Below are 16,745 nucleotides of genomic sequence, written 5' to 3'. Positions count from 1 at the left end.
TGATAGGTTATGTTGTCAAAACTTGTGAAAACCTAGGGATAAAATGGAATATAAAGAAATTACAGCCCAAATTACATGAAGGAACACCCAATTTTTGAGTAGCGGGTGATAGCATAAAAAATTAGAGTGGAGATAATGCCTGAAGAAAGAGAGATAAGTGAACCAATAATTATTGAGTCCCATTATCTTTCAGAAAATCTGCTGGATTCTTTTCCTTCAATGGTTCTGTTTGGGTAGTGAATTATCTTTACTGTAGAAAGAATTGAGGCTTCGAAAAGTAAATTGATTTTCCAAGGTAATTCAGGTAATGAATGGCAGTGCTCGTATTAAAGTCTAGTTTGTCTGAATCCAAAATCCATTGCCTTTTTGATATCCCACCCCATTTCCAGGGTGTCTGAGTTTGTTATTTCATCACAGAATTACATGGAAGAGACTGGAGGGATAACTCTTAAAATGTCAAATCATTCTCCTGTAAAGGATTTTGCCACAGCTGTGGAAATAGGGCCTTAGGGTGTATGATAGAATGTGAACCAGATCCATGGAAAATACATCCTGACTCTGCTCTTTTTTCTTTCCCTGCTGAGTTTCTAGTAGAAAATGAATGTCTGTTGCTTTTCTGTTGATATTCATAGTGTTTTATTTCTGTAGAATTATCTCAGGTAAGTAATGTTTCTTTCAGATTTGGGATAGATTTTAATAGGGTTAGTTCCAAAAGGTTTTGCTCTTCTAACTAACAAAACCTGAGTAGGTATATGTTAAATTAGTTAAGCTGCTGCCAGAATGTGATCAGCTCTTAATGAGTGGTTTACAGATTTTCTTTTTTTTAACTGAAAGATTGATTCTCTCGTTCTCTTACTGAAAATTAGAAAAGCTTTTCTAATTTCATTTGCATGTTGAGATTTTCTATTATGATTTGTATTCAATTTAGCACACTAAAATACAAAGCAAATCTGTTCATTTAATCTGCTGGTGCCTGAGCCAGTATCTCTGCAGCAAGAGATATCATACCTTCATGTGTGCATGTGCTTGAGAGCAATTGTTTGATTATAGTTCTTATTAATATAAATCAAAATCTACAGAGAAAGCCTCTTCTATTCCTGCAATTCATATTTATATAAGTAGAAAAGTAATGGATTTTGAAAAAGGTCCAATAGGCTTGAGCTTCTAGAATTATCCCAAGAGTATAAGACAGGATTGAAATATTTCAACGTGTTTTGGAGTGGGTGTTGATAAAGTATTTCCATGTTTGCTGAGTGCCTCTGAACTGGTAGATTCATACTAATAAAGGCAGAAGCCAGGAATAGTTATAATACACTTAATTAACTCTAAGCTTATTTAATACCATGGTCCAGATGAACTCTAGATAGGCAGGCATAATACATATAGCTCATTAAAAAATAATTTGGATTTCTCTAATCTATATTTGCATAAAGTTCAGGTCTTGTCCTGAAGGTATTATTTTCTAATATTATTATTGAAAAATGGATGCCAATGAAAAAAATGGTACTTATAGGAATGCTGGCTAACATAATTCAATTTCACATAACATACTCATGTCAATTATACCATGAGATTTCTTTGTCTCGAGGAAGCACCCTTTTAAAAGAGGGTTTAAAAAAAAGTGTATAAATCAGATCGTGGCTGAGAGCCATTAAAAAAAAAATAAACAAAATTAACCTATTTGTCTGTTTATATAAATTGGAAAGGTACTTGCTAAAGCCTTTGTGTTTCTATAGGGAACAGGTTATTTTTACTTTGATCGTATTTTAGAACTCATTTTCTTAAGGGTAGTATGTGTTATTTTGAGAAAATGTAAGCATAAAATTAAAAGAATCTGATTATCTCTTACATTTGATGAAATCTCATATGACATACTTCTGGAATTTTATGGTGAATTGCTAACAGTGAACGATTCTAGAAAATCAGCATTCTAGCAAAGAAGCTATAATAGCATCCTAAATAAAAAACAGCAACTTGAGCTGAATGGGCTACGGGATTTTTTTCTTCTAATTTTATGCATGGTATATTTAAAAAAAGAATTTTCTCTACCTATTTCATATGTATATATCAGGTCTATTTTATGTAAAGGCATAGGTCAGTGGTCCTATCCAATATTCTGAATATTCATAAACAAAATAGGAAAGATGGAGAAGTGGACAGAGAAGAGATTGCAAAGGAGTAGGAGTGGGGAAACCAACATTCAATATTTACCACCCTCCTCCATTGTAGGCACTGCGCTATGTGTATAACCCATTTTACCTGATTGCATTGGATGAAGACTCTACTTTGACCCTGTTGCTATATGCCAGGATATGATCAGCAGACTAAGCCAGGTGTGGATTGTGTTGTGTCCTATTCCAGATATTCATCTATTCTCTACATTGCTGGGGTTTTTCTGGATTATGCTTCTTAATTCATCCCTTGTTTTTTAGATTATTTTTATACAGGAAAAAATCCCTCAAAAACAAAAAATAGTATTTTGTCTTGTATTTCCCTCAGTTTCTTATTGTGGAACCTGCAATTCTTCTCAAAGTTTCCACAATTACTTCAGGACATCTGGCATGAATTTTTTCTTCTTGTTGCTCTGGTTCTTGCTCCGTATTTCTAAGATAATATATACCGCTAAAATAGCGCCCACGCAGTACTTCACAGGAACTTTAAGGCAGTTGATATTGTGATAGTCTCTCGATGATAGGCACTAACCTGAATTACATCAAGGCTATGCTGAACTGAAGCTGCTCTGATGTGGCAAAGCGACAGTTATGGTTGATGCTGAGAAAGCTCCATGGCGGCCATTCTGCTCTGTGCTTAGAGACATAGAAGCCCTTTCTCTCATCTTCGGGTATGCTTGGATACATGTGTCCCAGATTGTAGCTACTTCACCCTCCCAACATCTCATGGAGATTTGGTGAAAATAGCTTTCATTTTCTCCTGAAGCCAGTTTCCCTAGAATACAGTTGTGAGCCTAAGACTGGGCTAAAGAATAAAGCACCTGTTCATAACTGCATCTTCCTCCTAACTTGAAATTGAGCTGACATGCCTCATTCTTTAGGATAAAGTGCTTTTTTAGGGGGAGATGCCAATGAAATAAATTCCTGGTGGGCTCAACTAGTTCTCTAGGAAGTTTCAGTAATATCTGAATTGTTCTTTGAGCACAGTTCATGGCTAAGCTGAGAACAAGCCCCTCCTTTCTCTCCTAATATGAAGTTCATGTGTTATATAAACTGATGCAGCATACCAGATCCAGTAGTTGTTTGCCCGTTCCATTTAATGAATGTTATTATTATTAGGAAATGGGGCTAGGTCATGTAAAAATGGGCTTTTTGACTATGTTCTCATAATAGTTCTTCAGTGCATGTTGTGGAGAGACATTTCACTTTAGCTTAGGACATTTTTGCCATTTTTAGGTTAGGTAGAGAATCCATACACAACTTCCAGAGAGCACTGGAAGGGTATGGACAGAGCAAAGTTTAGTTATCTGAGAGTTAATATGACAGCAAGTTACAGGAAGAAGTCTGAGTGCTAAGACAGAGGTACAATGAAAATATCTAGTCAAAACTTTATGTACTTAATGTCATGAAGATAGGAAGCAAAGGGTTAGAGGTACCATGCTGACTAACATGAGGTTTCTGAGACAAGCAGGGAGGTTGTTGCCTGTAAAGCTCAGATAAGCAACTAATCAATATGGCAAAGGGTAGCTTATTAATAGTAACAGGATTTTTGCTGGACAGTGACACATATGAGACTGTCAGTAGTGGTGAATATGAGCCAATGCATGTCAAGCACAGAGGGAAGCTTCAGACGAAGTCTCCTTGACAACAAGTGAAAGGAGATCCATTATCTAGAGTATTGAAAGCTGTTTTTGTTTGTTTGTTTTCTTTCCCCCAAACACAAACTTACCTGATGAAAGTGTTACGTGGACCTTTAGAAAAAAACAAATTTTATGACTTTTGGAGGAAGAGACAAATCAACCTAGGCTAATAAGCATGTGCATTTTCCACACACAGGGATCAAATTTAGTCATGTAATAATGAAAATATATTTACCAGATGGGGCTTTTAGAAGCTGGAGTGCCCAGAATAGAATTTTCTTCTACCATGAAGGAAAACATGAGGCAGACAATAATTTTATTGCAGGTAAAATTTAAACCACTTTTTATAGGGAGCATCTACTTGTCTATATTTACCCCAAAGAAGAAATATACCCCTGCCTTTTGTATACTTGATTTGGTACTAGGAATATCTCAAAGCTTGCTTGGAAAATAAAATAAAATGTATAAAAATATCCACTGTGTGCTTAGTAGGTGTTAACACCACGGGAATAGGGAAGGTATGGAAAGTATTTTTTTAACATGTTATCTGTGCTTATATTCTAATTTTGGAGACTTGAGGTTGTGTCATCCAAAGATGGCCACGACCATGTCTCCCATCCTATGTGCTCTTCTGCAATGTGACTTTGCCAATCTCACATCAAGTTATGGAGTCTCTCATCAAGATATGTGATGGGAGGTTTTCAAAGCAGGAAATGTCAATCAGTTGAAGGCCGAGATCTACAGAAGAGCAAATACTGTTTGCAGAAAGTATATTAGAGACAGCCCATCTCATTTCATTTGTGTTTTGATTTGAACATTGCTTTTTTATAGTTAGTGATTTAATACACTTATTTTGATTTACATTAAATGAACTAAAAGGATGTTCACATACCCAAAAAAGATTATATTATTTTAAGAAGTAACGTTTTTCGGATAGGCTAAGTACTACTTGGGGATATTGACATATGCTGGGGAAAAATCAGAGTTAACAGTGTATTAACAGTAATTTGAAGAGGTAAAACAGATGATTCTGATTCTGATGGTTAAGAGCCCAGAGCCTTGATCCTGGTTAGATTCCAGAGAAATATAGACTTGTAAATTCTTCCCATCACAAACACATGTATCTTCTTTATGCTTTCCCACTGCATTTTTAAAGTACTTCTAGGAGGTAAGAAACATGTTTGGATCCAACATGTTTGGATCTCCACTCATGATGTGAGTTCATTATAGGTTGACAGGAAAAGAAGGGAAGCCCAAGAAGCTGCTTCAGTAACCAAATATCCAGGCCTAAAGCAGTTCTTAGAGTGTCCCCAGAAACTTCCAGTTGTCCCGTTAGAGGCAAGAGTCCACTGTTCCCTTTTCTAGTCACTCTGCTGTTCCGTTTATTTCGCTGCTTTCATTTGTATCCGTTTCTTGTTTTCCTATTTTTACCTCCTGGCTTCTGCTTACTTATGATATCTACTTTCTCATGGCCTTGCTTATTTATTTCTGTGAGTCTCTTAAATTCCTTTACTCTCTGATCCTTTTCTAATTGGGTTGGAGAGTCAATGCCGATTTTATTGTGACCTTAACAAGTTCAGAATACTCAAAACACCATCTAATCTGCTGGCTAGTTTCTGACCACTTCATTCAGTAGGAAACTGTGGATATGGACCAAACTCAGGGTCATGGTCAGCTCTCCAGAACTCCACTATGCAGTTCATTGTTAATTATTCTCAGCTGGTGTATTCTGACCTTAAAATATGATAACGGAGTATCTATTATGTGGTGGAAAAGGTAGGAGGGAAAAAGACCCTTCAGAGAAGTCAGATTCTGAAGCCACAAGTCACCTTTCTTCTGCTTTGCTTAGTCTGGCCTTTCTACCCTGAATGGTATCTGAATGTATACCATTTAAATGAATGTGCATGGTTTGTTGAAATCAATAAATATTTAATATGACATACTGTATCCATTAAAATTTATTTTAGATCTCTTACCTTCTTTTATGTGTGTTTCCTTGTTAACAATATAATTGAGAGATCAAAAGGGTTATCTCTGAGGGTAGAATAAAATTTTTAATGATTGGTCAGTACTCCTCAAGGCAAGAATATTCTTATTTTAACACTTGGCTCATCTATTGTAAATTGTGCATTTGAAAGAATCAGGTCCCAGCAGGGTAGAGTTGACATTCTTTCTTTCTTTCTTTCTTTTTTTTTTTTTTTTTTTTTTTTGGTTCATCAGGTATAAGAAAATGAGGGACAGCATGAACACTTCCATGCTGTTACTATTCACGAATTCAATACCATCTGGAGAGCTGGTTTTGGCAGTTACTCTGTTAAGACTGGCTAACCAAAGTCCTTTTATACATCTGGAGAGAGCTCTAAGAAGAAATTACTGATTGAAAAGGAGTGAGTGGCATATTTCCTGGGATATTTTGTTTTAATAGGGTTGAGTAGGATTCAAACTTAGTCTGTTTTCTGTAATCTATTTTATCTAATATCAGGAGGGTATATTATGTGCATCCTGAGTAAAGTACAGGTGTAATAATGTTTCCTTTTCACCTGGAAACTTTTCCTACCACCTGTCTCTGAGCTCATTCAGACATCAAATCTGTTACGTGTTAGAATCTGGGGTTAAAAAGATGAAGAAGAAGTCTTCTAAATAAGGTGAGAATAGTCTAAAAAAGTGGAGGCAGATGTAAGCCAGTAAGTGCATTGATGAAACTACCCTGGTATGATAAAGCTCTACCAAGAATGTAGTGGAGGTATAAACGGTAGAGTGAGAAAGGAACTCAAGATCATTTTGGAGGAACTTCAGACAGGAGATAGTTTTTGAACTGAGACCTGACATATATAACCTCCATTGACTGAGAACTTATTAAATACCATGTACTAAACTAAGTATTTAACTTACTGTTCTCATCATGTTCCGTCAAAAGTTTTAGGAATTGATATTATTCTATTTTTACACAAATACATAATTATTCAGTTAAAGTAATTATCTTAAAGAGTTTAGTTCATGTGCCCAAATTCACATAGCTAGTAAGTGATGTAGTCAGGATTCAAACTTGACTCTGATGTCATGAGCAAGTCATTTTATAAATTTATTTAATTATGCTATTTCTCTCTCTGATGATAAGATTAACAATAACTATCATTTGTATGATATTTAAGGATTTCACAGGGTTTAGCCAGTATTTCATTTGATTCCTTTGAATACTGAAATAGGCAGAATGGATATTACATTCTCCTATCTGCCCTACTCCCTTCATATAAATGAGGAAAGCAAAGCTGGAATAGTTTAAGATGTACACAAAGTCTTAGAATTAACAGTTAACAAAGTAGGGCCCAGAATTCTGATATTATGCCCCAGACCAGTAAAACCCTGATGCCTGTTGAAATTAAGTCTTAAAATTTGAAAAATATTACAAATACTATTTCCCCTTTCTCTTTAGAACCTAGGTTATATTATAAAGGATGGATACATAGAACTTGAGATCTGTCAGTTTCTCCTCACTGGTCAAGAGAAAAATAGTTTGGTTGGTTTTGAATCTCAAACACTTGCTATTGATGTCAGTGTATACTCATGTTGGGGGAGAGGGGACTATAGTGATATATAGATGATCAAATAATCCAAAGTGGGATATTTTTAAGAGTCAGAGGGGATGCCCACTGGACATGATATTGAGAAATAGCAAGCATAAATTGGGACAGTCTTGGGCAAACTGGAACATATGGGATTCTACGGATTGGAAGTAGGTTTCTTCAAGAAGTCCTAATGATTTGTAGGGGTTGTTAAACCATAGGCTAGTAATTAGCATTTAACTTTGCCTTTGCTTCCAAGATCCACACCTATCTTCTTCTGGGAGAGAGATTCCATATCTAGTTATTGGTTATTGCTCAAGTTCATACCTTGCCTTTTCTCTTCTCTCAAGTAAGTTATGAAAGAATGTGCTTCCAACAGAGTGAACCTTCATTTTGATAGTATAAAACCATGCCATTAATTTGATCATTATGCAGCTGATTTAAAGGCTACTTTTATTGATTACACAATTTCCTTGTACCTTTGCAAATTTATTCTATTTTCTGGATAACCAAGGACCTTAAAGGCTTTTTCTAATTTATTCTCCAAAAGAAAAGAATCTTAATTTTTTCAATATCCCTATTTTAACTTGTGGGTCTCTGGGTTCTTGAAGATGAGAAACTAATTGTTATGCGTTGAATTGTGTCCCCCACTACATTCAAATATTAAAGCCCCAGTCCTCAGTACCTCAGAATGTGAACTATATTTGCAGATAAGGTCCTTAGAGCAGTGATTAAGTGAATATGAGGTCTTTAGGGTAGGTCCTAATTTTATCTGACTAGCATCCTTATAAGAAGAGAAAATTTGGACACATGGAGAGACACTGGAAATGTGTGTGTGTATAGAGGAAAGGCCATGTGAGTACACAGTGAGAAGGCAGCCATCTGCAAACCAAACAGAGAGGTTTCACAATGAAACCAACCCTACCAACACCTTGGTATTGGACTTCTAGCCTCCAAAACTGTGAGAAAATAATTCTTGCTGTTTAAGTCATCCACTCTGTGGCACTTTGTTAAGCAGCCCTTCCAAACTAATACACGAATTATCATTATTACTTTTTTACCAGTTTGTGTACTTTCATTTTATAGATCCGCAAAATCCTTCCTAGCCTAGTTGTTACTAGAGCAATTCTTGTTGTTTCACCCCATGTTTATCCTTGCAATATCATTAAAGTATTCCCAGCAAGAATGAAACATTCAACAAATTCATATATTGTATATTAAACAAATAGTCCTTGAATTCTTACTATGGTCCAGGCACTTCTCAAGCACTGTGGCAGATCTGAAGATGTAATTTGACTTTTAAATCATTAAAAATAACAATACCTAAAGATTAGGTATATATAAGTATTACAGCTGGTGTTTTTTGACACCCATTACTTAGTAAATGATAGTAATTTCTTTATGGCAACTAAATTTTGAGAGGGAAAAAGCCCATGTATCAATATTTAAAACAATGTTATTTTAAAAGTTAGATTTAAAAATTATTCTGAAGTGCATTTTCTTTAAATATGGAAATTACTAAATTCATTTAATGATTCTTATGTATAAAAGTTAGTCTCTAGGTAGTTTGTTGTTTTATATTTTAAAAAGTCAAAATTGGAGCCTCTGTTTCAGGTATTTTCACATGGTAGGTGCTCCTTAAATGTTGGAAAGTATGAGCGCTCATATGTCCATTGGCATAGCTATAATATCAAAACCTTGATGAGGTTATCAATATCTCAGTGAAAATAGTTCTCATAAGAACATATTTTCCCATTTAGCTCAGGATGACAAAATGAGCCTTACATCTGTCTGGTTTGGTAAGTTTCAGGGCTACAGTGATTGTTTATTGTACTCTTCTGTTGTGTTCTGCAACAGGCCAAGTATGAGCTAATCATTTGGTAGTCTAGTAGCACTTAAGCAGTCACTGTATAAAAGTGACTTTCTAAGTTAGCATTCTTTCTTATTAACGAATGTCGGAAATTGAGATAAGGAGGGAGCTTGAGGTTGGAATTTTCCCCCCATAGGAACAGTCTCTTAGCTCTTATGGGTTTAGCACACTTTTAATATTCTAATGAAGGCTTTTCATGTTCCTGTGCCACTTAATATTCCAAATTAAGGTCTGTTCTCCTCCTGATATGCACATGTTGCTCCCATTACACGTCATCAAGAGGCATGTGGTAGAAGAGCCTCTGTCTGCATGGAACAGCACATGCCTTAAGCACAGAAGGTAAACAATTACGCTTTGACTAAGCTAAGGCTACTTAATGAGAGCTTCAGTGCTTCAGTAAAAGTGTTTTACATTTTAGTCAAAGCACCAGAGTTGGTTGATGATAAGTTTCAATATGATCTCAGTTAAAAGTAATTTCATACTTATTCTAATGTCATTCTCGACTTCCAAAGAAAAAAACGTATGCAATCCGTGATGTGTGGGTTACCTCAGAATCTTCAGAAAAGCACAGATATAAGCTTTAATGGCTAATATAACTTGGTTAACTGTCACAGTATTTCCATTTAGACCCAAATGACCTGAATTCACTGGTTTCTAAAGGCTGGTGGTCTACCAGTAGGAGGGAGAGATTGAAAAATCTGGATGGAAGTTATTTAGCTATCTTAACTAATACTTGATTAGATGAAAAACAAACAAACAAAAAAAACTAGGGATAAGAATTACTTATTTAAGGGAGAAAAAATTCAGCAATATATTGCAATTCCTAGGGTTGAACAAAAGGATGTGTTCGGGCAAAATACTACTTGAGAACATTTGATGCTTAGTAAACTTTCCAGACATTTTTTTTTTGCCTCCCAGAGCGAATAACCAGAAATATTTCTCTGTTTAATATCCTACCCAATTACTGGTGTTAGTATGATCCTGAGAGAGTACTGCTTCTATATATTATTGTGAACTTGGAAAGTATCTGGATCTTTCATCCAAAGAAACCACACCTTATTTAAGAGCAATTAAGGAAGAGATGTAAATATCTCTTAAGAAATGTTGAATTACATAGTTTCTAGACTAGAGTTAATCTTGGAGAAAACTGGTGAAGATGACAACCGAATGATATATTCGAGAGACTCTAAGCTAAATATTTAGAAATTGAATTATATCCCCACAAGTACCACCATTGGTGCTTCATTGTTCTACTTAAGGCACTGCTCCTGAGTGCTAAAAAGGCCAAAAGTGAAAGGGACCCAGGAGATTGCAAAGCACATACCCTTAATTTTATAATGAGGAAGTTAGAGGCTTACTGGCTTATAATGAGTTATCACCTATTCATACCTTACTGTGAAGTTTATCAGATCCTTTACAAAAGAGAACTGGCTGTAAATGTTTTGTTAGTGAAAAGGTTGTTTAGTCAAAAGAACAGCTCCTGCCTTTGGATGTGTTCCTACTTCATAAACTACCACAAAACCCGAATTTAAAGCTACAACCATTTTATTATGTTCATGGAATGATTCAATGACAGGGGGTGATTCAAAGGTCTGAAGGCTGAAAGAGTTTGGGCTGGAGGATCCCCTTTCAAGATTCTTCACTTGCATGCCTGGCACCTAGACTGGGATGACAGAAGAATGGGCTCAGCTAGAAATATTGATTGGTGGATCTGCTTGACTCCACTCAGGCATGGCAGTCTTGTAATAGATTTGTTACATAGTTGCTCAGGGCTCTAAGAGCAAGTGTTCCAGTAAAGAAGATGGAAATTACATAGATTTTTTTTTATGACCTAGCTTTGGAAGTCACATAGAGTATTATATTGGTCAAAGTAGGCACAGTCTTGCCCAGATTCAAGGGGTGGCAACAAGGATCCTGCCTATCGATGGGAAGAGTTTCAAAGAATTTATGGATGTGTTTTAAAACTGCATCAGAGTGGGATGGAGTGGAGAAAGAAGACAGTGAGAATAGTTCAAACTCCAGATGAACAGCGATATTAATCATAAGCTTTCTCTATTGTATCTAATTAAACATTTTTCATTTAGAAGAAATTATAAAAAGGAGAAGAACATCAAAGAGAAGAGATCTTTGTATTTTAAATGTTGTCGTATTTTTTTTGTTAAATAATGTTTTCTCCTAGGGTTTATGTAGAAAACTAGGATCTGGTGTCTTTATGACAGCCAGAGGTAATGAATAGAAAATGAACATTTAGAGGGGAAAAAGGGTGAATATTTAATCCATGGTGATTTTTTAAAAACTATAACTTAAGATATCTTGCCTAAATGTTTAATGTTGATGTAAGTGAAAGTTGGACAGATATAATTTTTGCCTGTTGAAACAGTCTTTTAGATCTTCTTTCCATTTCTTTCTACTATAAACATGCAAGGTTATAAATCTTACAGTTAAGACAAAGTAAATTGGCATAGCTATTTAAAGAGAATGAATGATGAATGGGACAAAGGAATCAATTTAATTAGTCAGAATGAATTCTTTAACCCAGTCAAGCTTCCTTTTATTACTTACTTGAGTGAGTTTGGTTGTTCCATTGGCAGTATCTGCTGAACTAGGCAAGTTTCCTGAAGTAGGAGATTTAGACCAGTAGCAAGAGTCATTTAAATGGTCAGGAAAGGCTTGAATAAAATTTGGCAGGTTAAATTTTTATGGATCATATTAGCTAGGCCAAAGCCCTTGAAACTGAAATGGGTCACATGTTCTTTGAGGGAAAGTTAAAGTAGGGAGCTGTGGGTAGACATTTTTTGTTGTGAATGCGAAGAAGCAGTGAGAGGTAAGGTTGGAATTGGGGATTGAGGAGAAGAGGTGGAGAGACAGAGAGGCAGAAACTGCCAGAAATGCAGCACATGTGCAGAGAATTAGAGGTGAATAACAACCTGGCCCCACAGAAAGGTAAGCAGGAGACCCTGCCTTTCCCAATGGCTTTCCAGTCCCTGGTTTTTATCATTTATTAAGTGTGGAAAGAATGGTGTCTGGTAACCCTCATTTTAGTGAAACACTCATAAACTAAAAATGTATTCATCTCATTTAAAATTATTTAAACTTGCTTGAATTTATATTCTTTGTACCAAAATAGTATTAAGACTTACCTCTTAAGTGCAAAGCTATATGCTGAGCATTGTGAATTGAAATGTGGTTAACAAATATGAATTAGACACTGATCTTTCCCTAGTGGAGACCACAAACTGATAAGGGAAATAAGATACATGGTAGTTCCCTCTTTTCCGTGGTTTCGGTTAACCAGGGTCAACCATGGTCTGAAAAAATTAAATGGAAAATTCCAGAAATGAATAATTTATAAATTTTAAATTGCATGCTCTTTTGAGTACTGTCATGAAATCTCACACCTTCCCATTCTGTATGGCCCAGGATCCCCAACCATTGACATTATCTGCTCCTTATGTCTAATCATTGACACTGTCATGATGTTCTTGATGATCCAGGATCAACTGGAGTAGATGGTTCTCCTTCTGACCTATCATCAGAAGGTCAGTAATAGCTTAATGCTACATCACAATGCCTAAGTCATTCACCTCACTTCATCTCATCACATAGGCATTTTACCATCTCAGATCATCACAAAAAGAAGGGTTAGTACAGCATAAGATATTTTGAGAGTGAGAGACCACATTCTCCTTTTATTATAGTATATTGTTATAACTGTCCTAGTTTATTATAAATTATTATTGTTAATCACTTACTGTGCCTAATTTATAAATTAAACTTTATCACAGGTATGTGCGCATAGGGGGAAAAAAGTATATATAAGGTTAGGTACTATCCACGGTTTCAGACACCTGCTGAGTGTCTCAGAACATATCCCCGCTCTGGTAAGAGGGACTATTGTATACAAATTACTGCACTACAGTGTATAATATATTAAAATAGCTTAAATGGGGGAAGAGTCATTCATTTAACACTGATCTAGGCACTTGAAATATGTTTGTGATCAAAACATATTAGAATACCTATTATTGTAGATCTTATGTCCTAGTGGGAACAGATGGATAAATACACATAATGTAAGTAAATTAGATAGCATATTAGAAGGTGACAAGGACCATAGATAAAAAATAGAACAGGTAGAAGTGATCATGAGTGTAGGGTGAGGAGAGTTGCAATTTTAAATAGGGAGGTTCAGAGCAGGTATCAGGAAAAAGGTGGTATTTATGTAAAGACTTGTTAGAGTGAGGAGGTTAGTCATGAGAATATCATGAAGAAGATTTCAGACAGATAAACCAGTCACTGAAAATCCCCCATAGTGGAGTGTGCCTGGTATATGTGAGGAATAGTGAAGAGATGAGTGCAGCTTCAGTACAATGTACAGGGAAAAAGGAGTAAACGGTGAGGTTAGAGAGGTAATGAAAATGACGATTCACATAGGTCTTTGCATACTACTTTGTACTGCATCCACAATTGATAAGAAAAAAACTTAGTGATGAGTTAAGAGGCTGTTACAAAAAAATCCAAACAGGGTAATAATGGTGGATGGGACCAGGTGATAGTGATAGAATTATTGACAAGTAGTTTGATTCTGGATAAAGTCTGATGGTAGAACCAAAAGGATTTTCTGATGGATTGGAAGGGTTTGTGAGACAAAACAGACATTTCAATTATTTGGTCTGAGCAACTGCAAGGATAGCGTTCATACCTCTGAGAGGAAAGAGAAATTTTGGGTGGAAGATCAGGAGTTCCGTTTTGGACATGTTATGTTTGAAAAGTCTATTAAACTTTCTGGTGGAGATATCAAGTAGACAGTTACATAGGTCTGGTACATTGAAGAGAAGACTGGGTAGGATAAGTCAGTTTAGGAGTTCTTGGAAAATAAGTGATATTTAAAGCTGTGAGGTTGGATGACTCACCAAAGAAGTGAGTGCAGATAAGGAAGAAGAGATGATCAGAGATTGAACCGTGGAACATCCAAAATTAGGTTGATCCAAGGAGAGAGTGATTCATGTGCAAAGTACCGGGATTGTTTTATGTAAAATAGAGATTATTTTGAGTATGGAAAACCTCATGGATGAAATAACATTTGAATTGAGTCCTAAGAGTAGGAGGGATTTTGGATGTAAAATGGGGAGGGAGGATTGTCACATTATAGTAAAAAGGAATAGGATGAGCAATGTATGAATGAAGAACAGAGAGTATTTTACTTTGACTGTTAGTAATATATATCAAGGTTTAGCAGTAGATTACACAGATAACATAGACACTATTACACTGAAAACTATGTAAGGACTTTGCACAGAGTGACATGGTGAAATGGTGCTTTAAGAAGACTAATCTACATTATAGTGTAGGTTAGATTGAAAGGAGTTGAGTTTGGTTTTAGAGAAGTGGTTTAGAGATTAAGGGATTAAGTGACATATAAGAAAGTATATATGTAAAATATACACATTATTTATGCTGTATACACTATATAGTGTAGTTAACTCCTACATCCTCACTGTGATGGTTAATTTTATGTGTCAGTTTGACTGGGTCATAAGGTACCCAGATATTTGGCCAAACATCATTCTGATTGTTTCTATGAGGGTGTTTCTGGATGAGATTAACATTTTAATTGGTACACTGAATAAAGCAGATTGCTCGCCCTAATGTGGGTGAGCCTCGTCCAGTCAGTTGAAGGCCTGAATAGAACCAAAAGGCTGATCCTCCTACAAGTAAGGGGGAATAACTTCTGTCTGACTGCCTTTGAACTATGATACTTTTCCCCAGACTTTGTACTGGAACTGCGTCATGGAATGTCCTGGTTCTCAAGCCTTCAGACTCAAACTGGAACTATGCCATCAACTTTCCTGGGTTTTCAGCTTACCAACTGCAGATCTTGGGACTTATCAGCCTCCATAATTGTGTGAGCCAATTCCATATATTGTCAGTCTGTCTCTGTTTCTCTGTCTCTGTCTCTCACTCTCTCAATCTCTATCTGTCTTTCTGTCTCTTTTTGGATATGTACCCACATCCTGTTAGTTCTGTCTCAAAAGCCGTGAAATTTAGTGAGGGAGAGTTAAGCAAAAAGAAAAAATAAATAATAAAAGAGAAGGAGATAGGGGAAAATGGATAAGAACAGAATTTTTGGAAAGCTGTTTAAGGAAAAAGAGCCAGTAAAAACGACAGGAGAAGAAATAGTTCTAGAATTCTCAGATGAGACTCAGAAAGGGACAGTCAGGCAGTCATAAGCAGAGAGAGAGCCTCCAGAGGAAGATCAAAGGTCATGGAAGAAGATAAAGAAAAAAATATATTTGAGTCAATGACTAAGTTATTGATAAACTTCAAGAGAACAGTTTAAATTCTACGGCCAGAATTATAAGGAAATAAAGAGCAAATGGCAAAAAAGAGATGGAAAGTGAAAGTTAAAGTAGACAAGTCTTTAGAGGAATTTGGCTGTAAATAATGCTGGAGGTATTCACAAAGAAGCACTCATTGAATCCCAGTAATTCTATTTTATTTTATTTTACTTTGTTTTTTTTTTTTTTTTTTTACTTTATCTTATGTTATTTTATTTCATTGTGGTAAGAACACTTAACGTGAGACTGACACTTAAAATTTTAAGTGTACAATACAGTATAGGTACAATGTTGTAATACAGATTTCTAGAACTTATCTTACTTAACTGAAACTCCATCTGAATCTGTGCTAAAATATCTGGAATATTACAGAAATTTTTGATCTCTTGGTCTATCAATTCTTTTGTTTCAAGAAGGCCTGTTGGGTCTTCCCTGGGGGCACAGTGGCTAAGAATCTGCCTGCCAATGTGGGGGACACAGGTTCAATCCCTGGTCTGGGAAGATCCCACATGCCACGGAACAGCTAAGCCCGTGTGCCATAACTATTGAACTTGTGCTCTAGAGCCCGTGAGCCACAAGTACTGAGCCCATGTGCCACAACTACTGAACCTACATGCTGCAACTATGGAAGCCTACACACCTAGAGCCTGTGCTCCACAACAGGAGAAGCCACCACAATGAGAAGCCTGCACACCGCAATGAGGAGTAGCGCCACTCGCCGCAACTAGAGAAAGCCCGTGCACAGCAAAGAAGACCCAATGCAGCCAAAAAAAAAAAAAAAAAAAAAGAAGGCCTGTTTCTCTGAGTTTCAGTCAATTGTCCTTCTCTTCAGTCAATTTGCAAGATAGCACTGTAGAATGCATCTGAATAGAATAGACAAACTGTACAAGAGTTAATTAAGGAAAGTATTGATGAAAATGTGATTTGTTTCTGAAGGTTATCTACCAAAATGAACATTAATCCAAGGGCTTGCAAGACAGCAGATTGGCACCTCTATCTCCTGGTGTACCAAATCATATTTATCTTTGAAATATTGTTCATAAGACTTTACTTGACTCAATGCAACTGTCTTTCTAAAAATTTTCAGCTTTATTGTAATATAATTTGACATATAAAATTTTAAAATATTTAAAGTGTACATTGTGGTAACTTGATACACATAT

Source organism: Kogia breviceps, chromosome 3 (genome assembly GCF_026419965.1).
Source record: "Kogia breviceps isolate mKogBre1 chromosome 3, mKogBre1 haplotype 1, whole genome shotgun sequence".
Taxonomy (NCBI): Eukaryota; Metazoa; Chordata; class Mammalia; order Artiodactyla; family Physeteridae; genus Kogia; species Kogia breviceps.
Note: the sequence above shows the minus strand (reverse complement) of the source record.